This window comes from Myotis yumanensis, unplaced genomic scaffold, assembly GCF_028538775.1.
Source record: "Myotis yumanensis isolate MYYU_CA2020_CCGP unplaced genomic scaffold, mMyoYum1.0.hap1 SCAF_17, whole genome shotgun sequence".
Classification (NCBI taxonomy): Eukaryota; Metazoa; Chordata; class Mammalia; order Chiroptera; family Vespertilionidae; genus Myotis; species Myotis yumanensis.
Window position 1 is genome coordinate 9,881,414 of NW_027223768.1, and position 13,619 is coordinate 9,895,032.

The window sequence follows — 13,619 nt, forward strand, 5'->3', positions numbered from 1 at the left end:
CGGGGAGGGGAGAACCAAACTGAGGGGCGGGGCGGGGCGGTGGGAGGGCTCGGGCCTCGCTGGGAGGGAAAAAGCAAAGCGGGGAGTGAGCGGCATAGTAGAGCCAGCGTCACCATTTTACGGGGATTGTCCTCTTTATCTCTGTGGTGACAGAGAGGCCAGAGGACCACTTGATATGCCTCGGGGATGGACTCCTTGGCGCCCTCAGATTGGGCCCACAAACCCAGACTGGGCCCTCCCATTGGTGGGTGGAGCTGTCAGTCAGCCCAGGGCATGCTGGGAGTTGTAGGACGAGACGTTTTCCTGTTTCCGGATGCGGCGACGGAAGTTTCCCCTCAGGCCTAGTGTGCCCGCTGCGAGAGCTTCTGCGGCTCGCTGGCACCGGCATTTTCTGGACAATGGGCCCCTCAGTCCCTCGTTCTGGGACCCGATCCCCTGGGGCTGGAGAAGCCGCTGTTGCACCCAATACGGCCAGGGGTGAAAACGACCTGTTTGTCGCCCAGAATGCTACAGTTACGCGTAACAGAAACGGAGCAGGTTTGTCCCGCTGGTTTATCGGCCCCTCCAGGAGGGCCCGCGACTGCTCACTATGGGGGAGTGGAGGATGTCACGGAGGGTAGAAATCAGCCCTTGGTGGGCGCACAAGCTAATTGGGCCGATGAACTCACGGAACCCCCTTTATAATTTGTCTCCTTTAGTAGTGTCCTTACCAGCCATCTCCTGGTTCGGCCATGTGGGCCTTTGCTGTTCCTGGGATCTGGCACCGCTCTCCCCAGACTCCACAAATGGCAGCCCCAGCTCCTCACCTCCGCCTTCTGTCTCCAGCCGCTTACCCCTGTCGAGTGGGTTCCGTCCTCTTTGCTCTGTGCACGGCCTTTCCTACCGGACTTGCGCCCAGCGAACCGCTGTTGCGTTGATGTCTTCCTCATGCATATCTGCTCGAGGCACAGTGCCTAGAGCACAAGTGTTGAAAAATAAGGAAATCTAAAAAACAACCACAAGAAACTTGTCGACTCCAAAATATGAAGAAAAAAAAAAGAACTATTGACAAAACTTAGAAATGTTTGCCATTTCCAAAATAGATACAACATGTCATGGCCATGAGTCCAGTGCCACCTATACAGGGGGAGGCAAACGGAGGTTTGCAGTTCGTATGGAAAAATAATACAATGATGAATAAGTAATAATACCAAAGTAGGCTGTTTCCTATACTCAGCTGTAAACCCACGTTTGCCCCCACCTCGTATATAAAAATGACACGCGATTTCCAAAAGTAAGCATGCCTACAAGATTTTTACCTAGATTTCTTCACCTGCCCTGACTCAGAGTCTGCTGTCTCCATCCCCGTGGGCTGGAGTTAGGTCACACAAACCGTGCAGACTTGTGTTTGCTATATATCCCAGCCTGAACTTCACCTTCACCTGATGCTTGGTGATGCTTCATCTCTTATTCATGCCCCATTCCATCTCCCAGGTGGCTGTTTGAGCTTCTCTTGTTTAAGAAGTACTTTATAATTTACATTGGCATCATCTTGTTCAATCCTTTAACCATTCTTTGAGGGAAATCTCAGAGAAGTCTGGTGGTCAGCCCAAGGTAATACATCTGAAGACTTGAACTCAGCCTTATAATGCCTTTTTAAAGATTTTACCCCAACCACCTCTTTCTTTCCTTTCCCAGGTTCTTAAGCATCTCAGCAGATTCTTAAAAATTTAAATATTTTAAAGATAAAATATTTAGCCTTTAATTGAGAAAAGGAAAGCTATTTGGAGAACTCCCTTACCTTCTACTTAAAAACCTGATATATCATATATCTCCTTTCATACCCCTCCTGCCTGCCTTTCTTCTGTTGCAAGGGTAACCCCTCAAGACCTTTGCTCTTTAATCCCAGCCTCTCCTGCCTCCTCAAAACCTTGCTGCTTCTACATTTTCAATCTGTTCTTTTAAAAAAATTTTTTTTCAATTGCCGTTTATACTCAATATTATTTTGCGTTAGTTTCGAATGTACAGCATGGTGGTTAGACAATCATATACTTTACAAAATGTTCCCCCTGATATTTCCCGTGCCCAACTGGCACCATAAATATTAATTACAATATTATTGACTAGATTTCCTAGACTGTGCTTCAGAGCCCCATGATTCAGCGTGTTCTCCAGTAGCGTGTTCTTCTGCCAATAATTACAACCAAGTGTTAAAGGGGGAAACAAATCCCCCATTGACTCCGCTGCCTTTCAGCTCAGCTTTTGTGACTCTCGGCTCTACATTTCTGGGTAGTCGCACTCTCTGCTCTCATCATCGCCTTCCATTATCATCATCACCACCCATAGTTCCCTGCCCCGGATGAACTCACTGTTGGCCCGCTTTCCTATTGAAGCTTTCCTCTGTGGATCACAGGTGATGTGCTCCCTGGCTTCTTACACACAGCCCCGTTAGTAGTCAGCATTGCTGTGTACTTCCTCGTCCTTACAACGTGCTTCTTCCTGACTTCTCAACTCCTCTCCTCTCTGGGCTTCTAACCTCTTGGGCTGCTTCTCACACTCTCCCTCCTCCTTCCCCTACTTTATCCCCTACCTTTCCTCTCTGCATTTTTCTCTCATACAAGTGACTCCCAGGTCCACACTCTCAGTACTGACCTCTCCCCTGAGCTTTGGTCACAACCATCTATTAGAACTCTGCCCCCAAATGCGTCCCCATCCCCTTAAGCCTCACATATTTTAAATCTCATTGAATGTTTCCGCTCACTAAACTGTGCTCTCTGAATTTTATTGTCTCGAGGATATCATCATTCTCCCTCCCTTCCAGCTTGAAACCTTATAGTGCTCTTGGCCTCCTTTATCTTTTTCCCTATCCAGGCAGGTACCAATTTCTTTCCATCCTCACTGCCAACACCTTACTGTGTAGACTTTTAGGACCGATCATCCTGACCTCAAGTATCACCACAGTCTCCGAATTATCCCCCCCCTCTGTTTTGTTTTGTTTTTTTCATGCAATCCTACACAGCTTTTCCAAATTAATTGTAAACACATGGTACATGGTCAGCCTTTGTTCTAAAAGCGTCAGGAGCTCCTTATCTCCATAGGATAAAATCTGGATTTCTGAATAGATCCATAAAACTGGCCTGATAGTTATTCCCTGAACATTGCTAAGCACACTTCCTGGTCTTTGCCAATTTTTTTTTTTTGCTGAATTTGTTCATCTTTATTTAAACCTACCCTTCTTTCTGTGTCAAGCCTGTTTGAATCTTGTCCTATTACTTTAAGGCCTCAGATTTGAGCTCCAATAGCTCTTTACCTATACTTTTCACTTTCAAGTTTGTGCTACATTGTAGTAGCAAGTGTTTTTATTTATTATGTATAATGTAAACACACACACACACACACACACATTCCTTATCTCTCTATTAATATGAAATGCCCTTGGCAACCAGCCCCGTGCCTTCACAGGAGGCCTCTAGTAAAGACCTGTTATTGAAGAGGCAGGGAACGGTGACCTCACATAAAGGCGAACAGACAGTTCTGCCCTCAGCCGAAGGTTTTGTGGATTGTGTAGACCGACGTGATTTGGAGTGAGATCATGGGAGAGGTTAAAGGATGAAGGATTCTGCTTTCTCAGAACAAAGTTCGGGGTTTTCGTCTACTCTCACATACTGTTTCATCTTTCTGGGGACCCCAGGCAGCAAACAGTGACAGGGAAGTACGAAAGCCATGGAATCGGAGGAACAGGATTGATGAAAACGGCCAGGTCCATCAAGGTGTCTGCAGGACTTCAGCCCACTCTGGCAACCCCGGACAGGGAACGTCCCCACGGCAAGAAGGCCAGGAAGGGAGACGAGCCGTCAGGAAGTCGGGCAGATTGGGACTGGACGTTTTGCTTGATCAGTACCACCGGAGACTGAGTGAATGTAGAGAGAGCGATGTCACCTTTACCTTTGACCTCTTTTTTTTTTTATCTTTATTGTTCAGATTATTACATTTGTTCCTCTTTTTTCCCCCCATAACTCCCCTCCTTCCAGCTCCCACCCCACCCTCCACCCTCACTCCCCACCCACTGAGTTCATCCATAGGTGCATGATTTTTGTCCAGTCTCTTCCCGAATCTCCCATTCCCCTTTCCCCCCCAAGAATAGTCAGTCCATTCCCTTTCTATGTCCCTGATTCATTATAGTCACCAGTTCATTCTGTACATCAGGTTATTTATTCACTTGATTCTTAGATTCATTTGTTGATAGATGCATATTTGTTGTTCATAATTTGTATCTTTACCTTTTTCTTCTTCCTCTTCTTAAAGGATACCTTTCAGCATTTCATATAATACTGGTTTGGCGGTGATGAACTCCTTTAGCTTTTCCTTATCTGTGAAGCTCTTTATCTGACCTTCAATTCTGAATGATAGCTTTGCTGGATAAAGTAATCTTGGTTGTAGGTTCTTGGTATTCAGCACTTTGAATATTTCTTGCCATTCCCTTCTGGCCTGCAAAGTTTCTGTTGAGAAATCAGCTGACAGTCGTATGGGTATTCCCTTGTAGGTAATTGAGCCTCTTTCTCTTGCTGCTTTTAAGATTTTCTCTTTGTCTTTTGCTCTTGGCATTTTAATGATGATGTGTCTTGGTGTGGTCCTCTTTGGATTCCTTTTGTTTGGGGTTCTCTTCGCTTCTTGGACCTGTAAGTCCATTTCTTTCACTAGGTGGGGGAAGTTTTCTGCCATTATTTCTTGAAATAGGTTTTCAATATCTTGCTGTCTCTCATCTTCTGGGACTCCAATGACTCTGATATTAGTCCGATTAAAGCTGTCCCAGAGGCTCCTTACGCTGTCTTCACACTTTTGGATTCTTTTTTCATTATGCTTTTCCAATTGGGTGTTTTTTGTCGAATCTTTGGTTTGATTCTTGCACTCCTCTGGTCTGCTATTGGGTATAATATTCTTTATTTCAGTCCGTGTATGCTTACTTTCTAATTTCTTTATCGTAGCATCGAGGGTCTCATTAGTTTTCGTGAGGCTCTGCACAAATTTATGGCAAGCCCTCAAAATTGCGATTCTTAGCTCCATATCCTCCATTTCTGTCATGTTTTTTTGTCTCCGCATCTTTTATGCTTTCTTGGTGCACCCCCTTGTGGTCTCTGTGCGCAGTCTTGTTCTAGCGAAGCCTTAATTGTTGTAGTTAACACTAGAGGGATTTGACCATCAGGCCGACTGGCGGTGGAAATCAGCTGTGGGAAAACTTCAGTCCTCAGGGGAGGCGCTAGTCCAGCCCTTGCCTGAGGCGGTCGGCAAATGGTTGTGCGCAGGGTTTGGTCGGGGCGGGCTCAACAGGGCGGGGGGAGGGAGCCGCTATGGCCGCTCTCAGTCCGTCCCCAGGGGCTCTGCCTCTCTGTCCCAGCAATCGCTGCAAACCTCGGAGGGGCCGTAGCCAGACAGTCCCGCTTCTCCCGTTTGAGTCTGGGTCCCTAGAGACTCGCCCGGATCTGTAGCCCAGAGTCTGAGATTCGCTCCTGATTGAAAACGACAATCGCGCCCTCAGCCGCCAGCCCGCTTTGCGCGCGCACCACCGCACCACCGCACCACCGTACCTTTAAATTTTCCACACTGCGCCTCCGCTGAGCGTCGGAATGCTGTTGTTCTTGCTTCTAGTTGAAGAGACTCTCCTCAGCCAGCCTTCCCGTGGTTCTGGTTGATGTCCGCTCTGACTTTTAGTTGTATTTTTGAAGTGGTTGTCCACGGCGGCAGTCTCTGGTGTTTTACCTATGCCGCCATCTTCGATTCTCCCTACCTTTGACCTCTTAATGAGAACCGTCTCCACTTGCTTCTCTAACTCCCCTCACATTTTGCTCCCAAACACAGTACAATCTGGCCTCTGCTCTCACCATTCTTCTGCATTTGCTTTTGCCAAAGTCCCGGATAACTTCCTCCTCGCTAACTCCAGTGGATACTTTTCAGTTATTATTTCATAGAATTTTCTGTAGCTGTGACACGGACAAATTTCTTCTCCTTGAAACCTTGTCCTCCCTGGATTGCCATAGCGCTATCTAACCTCTCCTTTTCTTTTTCCCACACTTCCTTCCACCTGGTTCTTAAATGTTGCTATTTCCCAGGGTCCTTAGCGCTCTCTCTCTCTCTCAATAAAAATTTTTAAAAACACAGCAAACCCTCTCATCCCCCCCTTGATTGTTGTGGGATTTGGAGGTGATGTATACAAAGCACCAGCCCCTTCTGTAAGGGGGGCTCTTTTATTATTGCCCACATCCATTCTCTGAATTTACTCCACTTTCTTCCACACTATTTCTGCTTTAGCTCAGGTTTGTTGTTTTTGTTTTTTTTAGCTCAGGTTCTTATACTTTGTTTGGATTACTAATTAGGGTCCCATTTCCAGTCAATACTCTCTAATCCTCTGAGATATATATTTCTGAAATTTCAATTTGATTAGGATCTTCAGTGGCTACTCAGTACCTTCATTTATTCATCAAATATCCTTTAAGCACCTGGAATATGTTTCCCCCAAATGTCTTCATGGCTTGCTCCCCACTAGAATAGTAAGTTCCCCGAGGGCAGGGCCTGGTGCCTATGTGCTAGGATCTGTCATTGTGCAGAACAAGCAAAGACGCCTGCTCGCATGGAAATTGTCTCCCAGGAGGGGCTTCCCTTGACCCTGCCTCTGCCAGCCCTCCCTGACCCCAGCATGCACCCCGAGCTTCAGCCTCTTTGCTCATTGTCCCAGCCACTGGCTTTGCTTTGGGCTTCCTGCCTGCTCTCCTTTGCCTCCTTAACCTCCGCCCATTCTTCAGAGCTCAGTTCCGAGACATCATTTTCTCTAGGAGTCCTCCACCGACCACGTCTGTATAAGGTGCCCCTCTGTGTGGTGCTGATGGTGCTCTGTGATAACCTCTACTAAGTCCTTCACATTGTACATTTCTTTTTGTAAAAAATACAGTTTTATTGATTTTAGAGAGGCAGGGAGAGGGAGAGAGGGATAGAAACATCAATGATGAGAGATAATCATTGATCAGCTGCCTCCTGCACGCCCCCGACTGGGGATGGAGCCTGCAACCCAGGCATGTGCCTGACCCAGAATCGAACTGTGACTTCTTGGTTCTTAGGTCGATGCTCAACCACTGAGCCACATTCTATATTTCAATTTTTTTTTTCAAGTTGTTCAATAAATATTTGTTGAATGAATAGGTCATTGCTGTATTTTCTTCCTGTATTTTTTTAAAGAAAAAAAATCACACTAAAGTAAAAACTGGCATCTGTTCATTATAAAGAATTCAGTAAAACATGCTGAAATCCCAAAGATGGAAGAAAAAACAACCCCAATCCCACTAGCCATAATGACCAATCACATTCGGTGAACATCATTTTGGACAACTTAATATGCAAATACAAGAAGAGAAGCATGGGTAATGAAAAGATGGGTAGAGATAATTTTTTAAAAACCAGAACAATCATATTTCAGATATAATTTTAAATTTAATTTTACTTGAATTTCACAAAAGAGAAAGAAAGAGAAGTTGATGGAATTGCTGAATTCATATAAATATTTCCTCTAACCCTAGCTGGTTTGGCTCAGTGGATAGAGTGTTGGCCTGTGGACTGAAAGGTCTTGGGTTCCATTCCAGTTAAGGGCACATGCCCCGGTTGCAGGCTCGATTCCCAGTAGGGGGCATGCAGGAGGCAGCTGATCAATGATTCTCTCTCATCATTAATGTATCTCTCCCTCTCCCTCTCTGAAATCAATATAAAAAATATTTAAATATTTCCTCTAGACAAGAGATAGTTCCTCTAAAATATCCCTTCAAGATTAAAAAAAGAAACTGAGAACATTAAACCTTGAAGTCATTATGATTTTTTCCAAGGACATATTTTCTTTTTTGTGTGTACAGACTGACTTCTTGCTGTGAAAGATGAGTTTGTTGGCCCAGCCACACGGGCATGAACACGCAGTTCTGAAAATACGGAAGCCCTTCTGTACCAGTTAGTAATTGTCAGTCACTGGACTGTCCCCAGGGCTCTCCCACTCCCCTGGCTGCCCCATCCCACCACCAGGACCAACCCCAACCCCCATCTCCCCAGAACCCAGAGCTACAGGGGAAAGGGGACTCTGGTCCCATCTCCCAGGCCCTTCAACAGGCACCACTTTGCCCCAAGCAGCATAGTTCCATCTGTTTTATATAATGGCCCTCAGGTAAGGCTTTGTGTGCAGAAAGTATTCAGTGTGAAAACTGAAAACCCTGCTCAAGGTCAGCCCTCAAGCCCTTGCAAGTTTGCCCAGTCTGGGAATTTCGAGAATGGAGGCCTTTCTCCCAAACACACTAGCTCCTTATGAAGTCAAGTGCACGTCTGCATCCTGGTGTGATTCCAAATGGGCAACAGACACACACCTGCCGGTATGGAGACGACCCCTGAGCCGGCCCCAAATCAGATGAGGCAGAAGGTGCTGGAGCCCAGCTCAAGTGGAGGTGGCAGGAAGGGAGTGGGCTTTGCTCCTTGCCCAGCCCTACATCATCCTGCAGCGGGGGCTGGGCAAGGCGGTGGGGAGTCCCTGAGCCACGTGGCCTGCCCTTTCCACCAAGCAGCCTGCCTGGTGTGCCCACTGCACTGTCACTGCGGAGGAGCCCCAGGGAGCAGGGGACAGGGCTGAGGCACAGACACAGGGATGATCTCCCTGTGAGCCCTGCAGTGAGAAGCCTGTGGTAGGGGGGTCTCCCCTGACACGGAGCACAGGGCTCAGCTGTTCCCAGAACCCGGTCAAAGCCCCAAAAGGAGCCCTAGCCGGTTTGGCTCGGTGGATACAGCGTCGGCCTGCAGACTAAAGGGTCCCAGGCTCAATTCTGGGCAAGGGCATGTAACTTGGTTGCGGGCACATCCCCAGTAGGATTGTGCAGGAGGCAGCTGATCGATGTTTCTCTCTCATCGATGCTTCTAACTCTCTATCCCTCTCCCTTCCTCTCCGTAAAAAATCAATAAAATATATTTTAAAAATAAATTAATTAAATAAAGCCCCAAAAGGAGGGGTCTATTTCCGGAGGCTGCTGCTCCGATGACTACAGACTGGCCTAAACCAACAGGAACAAGTGCTCTCCCCATCTGGGCGTCCAGGGCTGTGCTCCCCGCAGAGGGCTCCAGGGCAGGGCCCTTCCTGCCTGGTCAGCTTCTGGGGGCTCCTGGGGCTCCTTTGCTCCTGGCTCCATCCCTTCAATCTCCCTTGTCTTCACGTGCCCCCTCCTCCTTCCTAACGTAAGGCCACACTGTGTTCACGTGCGCACTCCAGGCCGATCACGTGGCCAGCCCCCCCCCTTCACAAGCGCACTTCAGGCTGTCCACGTGGCCACGCCCCCTGTTCACGTGCCCACTTCTGGCCAATCACGTGGCCACACCCCACTGTTCACGTGCCCATCGTACAGGTGAAGCTACTGAGGCACAGAGACGGCGAGTGACTTCTTCCTTGGAGGGTGCACAGCAGTAAAAGGACGGAGCTGGAAATGGAACCCTCGGCCGCCCAGACCCTCTGTCTCCTTGACGTGTGACCTCTGGGTAAGCGGCCCTTCAGCCTGAGGCCATTTGCTCTGATGGGCTTCACCCTTCCCCCCCACCCCCAATCCACCCCCAGCAGACAGGGGTCCGGTCACGGCCCCAGAGCCTCCGGGCGGCTGTTCCCTTTGTCCCAAGGTCCCTCCCAGCTGGTAACCTTGGCGGAGTCCCGCTGCATTGGGGCGAGGGCCCTGCATGGGGAACATCCCGCCTCGCCTCGCCGTCTGTGGCTTAGACTACGAAGTACCATGATTTTCCCGCCTGCCTTTCGCCGCCTGCCTCTCCTGGCCAATTTTGTTTTACCTCGAAATTGAATTGATTCGGGGTCTGCAAACCAGCAGACTGCCTGCATTCGCTCTGAGATGTGGCTCTGCCCCGGCGCCTCCTGGTTCAAGTCCCGGATGCCCCCCCAGCTCCGTGGCAGCATCGCTCATCCCCTGGGCCCCCAATTAGCACATGGCACCCTCAGCCCCAGGGACCCGCTGAGCCCGGGCCCCAGCCGGTCACCAGTTCCCCAGGTCCTGCCTGCAGGCCAAGGTCCTCAAACCAGTCTGAGAGGGGCCGGGTGGTGGACCCCCTTAGGCAGAGGGATGCAGACACGAGGTGGGCACTGCACCCCCACACCCGGCCTCCCCTCTCCCAGGAGGAAATGCCGAGAGCACCCAGTCTGTGCTGACGTCCAGCTCCTGGAGGGCTCAGCCTGCGCAGTGCGGCCACCAGAGGGGACCCGTCTGCACGGTGGTGGGCAGAACAGGCCTCCCAGGGGAGCTGGGTGCCCACCTGGCCCCAAAGCCATCCTTCAGCCTCCCCCTTGGCCCTTCCGAAGGGGAACCAGGTGTGGTTTCCGCCCAGCCCAGCTGCCTGCCTTGGGAGGCGGCAGAGGCGGTCGCCCTCTGCTGGCCAGTTCCTGTTACTGCAGGAAGAGTCACCCTGCTACCCAGCCCGTGCCCACTGGGAGCCAGCCCAGCACATCATTCCCATCCGCAGGTCAGAACCAGGCCTCGGCGCTTCCCTCGGCTGGGGTGGAGCAGAGCTGGATTGGGAATCAGGACGGTCTCTGCAGCTGATGTGTGGTCCCCATTTTCACGAGCCCAGGAGGCTCCAGGCCCTCTGTGCATTTGTAACTGTCGCTGTATTACCAGAGATCCCTTCAGGGCACAAGCTGGGATGTGGTGGCCAGGTCTAGGATTGGAGCCCTCTGCTGTTGCCTCCACCTGCTGCGGGGACATCCTGCCAGGCGCTCCACTCAGAAAGAAGAGGGTCCTTTGCTTCCAAATGGGCAACCGACTCAGGCCCGCGGGTATAGAGAGGACCCCTGAGCCGGTTCCCAATGGGAGGAGGCAGCAGGTGCTGCAGCCCAGGCTCAAGTGGAGGCGGCAGGAAGGGAGTGGGCTTTGCTCCTTGCCCAGGCCTGTGCCAGGTGCTCACGGTCCAGATCCTCTCCAATCCTAAGAGAGGTGTTTCTTTGCTCCCTCCCTCCCTCCCTCCCTCCCTCCCTCCCTCCCTCCCTCCCTCCCTCCCTCCTTCCCTTCCTCCTGGCTTTACTGAAAACCTGTCTGTGCCAGGGGCTGGGGTACAAAGGCAAAGCTAGCATCTCCAAGACCTCATTGCCCGGAGAGCATCATCCAGAAAACGGCTGTGACCACGGTGGGTGCAGGATGCAAGGGGAGCCCCAAGGGACTCAGGGAAGGTTCTCCAGGGGAGTTACAGCCGGCTGGGACCTGAAGGCTGAGGAAGGCAGGAAAGAGCCCGCCTGGTCTGGGAACTGTGGGATGGCGATGGAACCTGGGTCCAGGAAATCTGCTGGGTGAGGTTGGGGTCCCAGAACCCACTCCTTGGACCTTCTGCCTCCTTAACCTCCTTTGCTCCGGGTTAGGAAGAGGCCCCGGCCCAGCTGCATAAATGAATGGCTTTGACATCGGAGAGAGGGAGTGAGCAAGGAGGGGCCTGCTGATGTGTATTTTTGGATTGCTTCTCAGAAATCTCCTCCTCCTCCCTATATTTCAAGTTTATACTTGCTTATTTGATTCTGCCCTTGGCCCTCACAGTACCCCCACCCCCTCCCCACTGGGAACTCTTAAGGACAAGGAACCGTGTTTTATTTCTGCATCCCTAACACTGGGCACAGTGTCTGAAACATAGTAGGGTTAATAAATAAGTGAATAAAGTGAGATTCATGTTAATTTCTAAGAAACTGGTCATAATGGCAGGGGAAATTTATTCTTTATTTCAAGATAATTTTTGCCTTTTGATTTTGAGTCTGATTCCTAAAACACTGAGTCTTTAGTGCCACCTCGTGGCAGTAGCTGCAATAAAAGGCTTGTGTAACTAAAAAGCTTGGACCTTGCATACTTCTGTTTTGTTTATTTTGAACTGAGACAGAGAAGGGAGAACTTGCATTGCATTATGGTACTTTGATTTTTAATCTATGAATTCTCTGAACCATGAGATAATTCTAATTGTGAGATCTAAGAAGCGTAAATTGTCTCTTATATCGGATATTCTATGAAAAACGGGCAACTCTTCAGTTTTGAGAAGGTGCAGGATGAAATGGGTAGAATGATCTGAACTTTGGAGCTCTGCTTGTGTAGCTCTTCTGGGTCAGAGTGGGACTAAGTGAGACATAAGTTCCATTATTATTACCCTTTTGGAAAAGATTCTTCACTTTTAAAAAAAATATATTTCTTTATTGATTTCAGAGAGGAAGGAGAGAAAGAAACATCAATATTGAGAGAGAATCACCAATCTGCTGCCTCCTGCACGCCCCCTACTGGGGATGGAGCCTGCAACCCAGATATGTGCCCATGGCCAGAATTGAACCTGGGACCCTTTAGTCCACAGGCTGATGCTCTATCCACTGAGCCAAGCCAGCTACGGTGATTCTTCAGTGTCGTAACCAAGGTCATCTAACACCTGCTTTGTCTCTTCACTTGACTCCTAGTTGCCAGACCAAACCCCTGCCATGACCCCAGACTTTCTGCAGTTGATGTAGTCAGGAAGCTGCCCCCAGTCTTAACTGGTTTGGCATAAAGATATTCTTAGACTATTTACACTTTATTGTACACTCGATTCATCTCTTTCTGTGAATCCTCTTTTTTCTATGTTTGTCAAGTAATAAAGTTCATTATTAACCTTTTTGAAACAAATATTTTAGGAAGCAACTGATACATTATATTAATGTGTTTGTTTAAAAAATTATTTTGGATGAGTGCTTTGTGATTACATGATCTTTTATATAAATTTATCTTCTATATAAAATATACACTGCTAAATGGGTAATAATATAAAGAAAATGGCACATTTATGGACTGGATTTTGTGGTGCAGATGGCAATAATTCTCGTGATTAAAATTAGCAGCAGTGTGGAGTGCTCATACTGTTGTATTAAAGAATGGATCATAAAAGGCATGCTTTGCACTCTTTACAATATTGCATTCTAATGTAACATTACGCGCTTTCTCTTTTTTCCTTTTAGGATTCTCCCGTTCTTATACTTAATGACCATGTCATCTTGCAAGATTCATCCTGAAAATGTTGACTTAGAAAAGACCCTTTGCCTGGACTACGTTGGCCCCTGCTGTCTTCATGGCTCGCTCCTAATCAGGATGGTAAGTCTATTGAATTCTCTGTGTATCATAGTATCTAGATCAGTGGTTCTCAACCTTCCTAATGCCGAGACCCTTTAATATAGTTCCTCATGTTGTAGTGACCCCCAATTTCATTGTTACAAATTGAACATAATTAAAGCATAGTGATTAATCACAAAAACAATATGTAATTATATATGTGTTTTCCGATGGTCTTAGGCGACCCCTGTGAAAGGGTCGTTCGACCCCCAAAGTATACCTCAGAATGTGACTGTATTTGGAGCTAGGGCTTTTAAAGAGGTAATTAAGGTTCAGTGAAGTAGTATGGGTGGACCCTAATCTAACATGACTGGTGTCCTTATAAGGAGAGGGATGCCAGGGATGCAGGTGCACAAGGAAAAGGCCACGTGAGGACACAACAAGCAGGTGGCCATCTGCAAGCCAAGAAGAGAGGCCTCAGGAGAAACCAAACCTACTGACACTTGGGTCTTGGATTGCCAGTCCCAGAACATG

At 48.5% G+C, this 13,619-nt stretch overlaps 1 long non-coding RNA gene across 2 annotated transcripts in view; it reads left to right on the forward strand.

The window, feature by feature from the left end:
- The first annotated feature begins 387 nt into the window (after positions 1–387).
- Positions 388–13,619, forward strand: part of LOC138995784 (uncharacterized) — an 80,551-nt gene continuing 67,319 nt past the window's right edge. For both annotated transcript variants that reach the window (XR_011468667.1, XR_011468668.1), the window contains exons 1-3: positions 388–537; positions 9,393–9,522; positions 12,995–13,127. This is a non-coding gene — a long non-coding RNA (uncharacterized lncRNA). The remainder of the gene's footprint in view (positions 538–9,392; positions 9,523–12,994; positions 13,128–13,619) is intronic.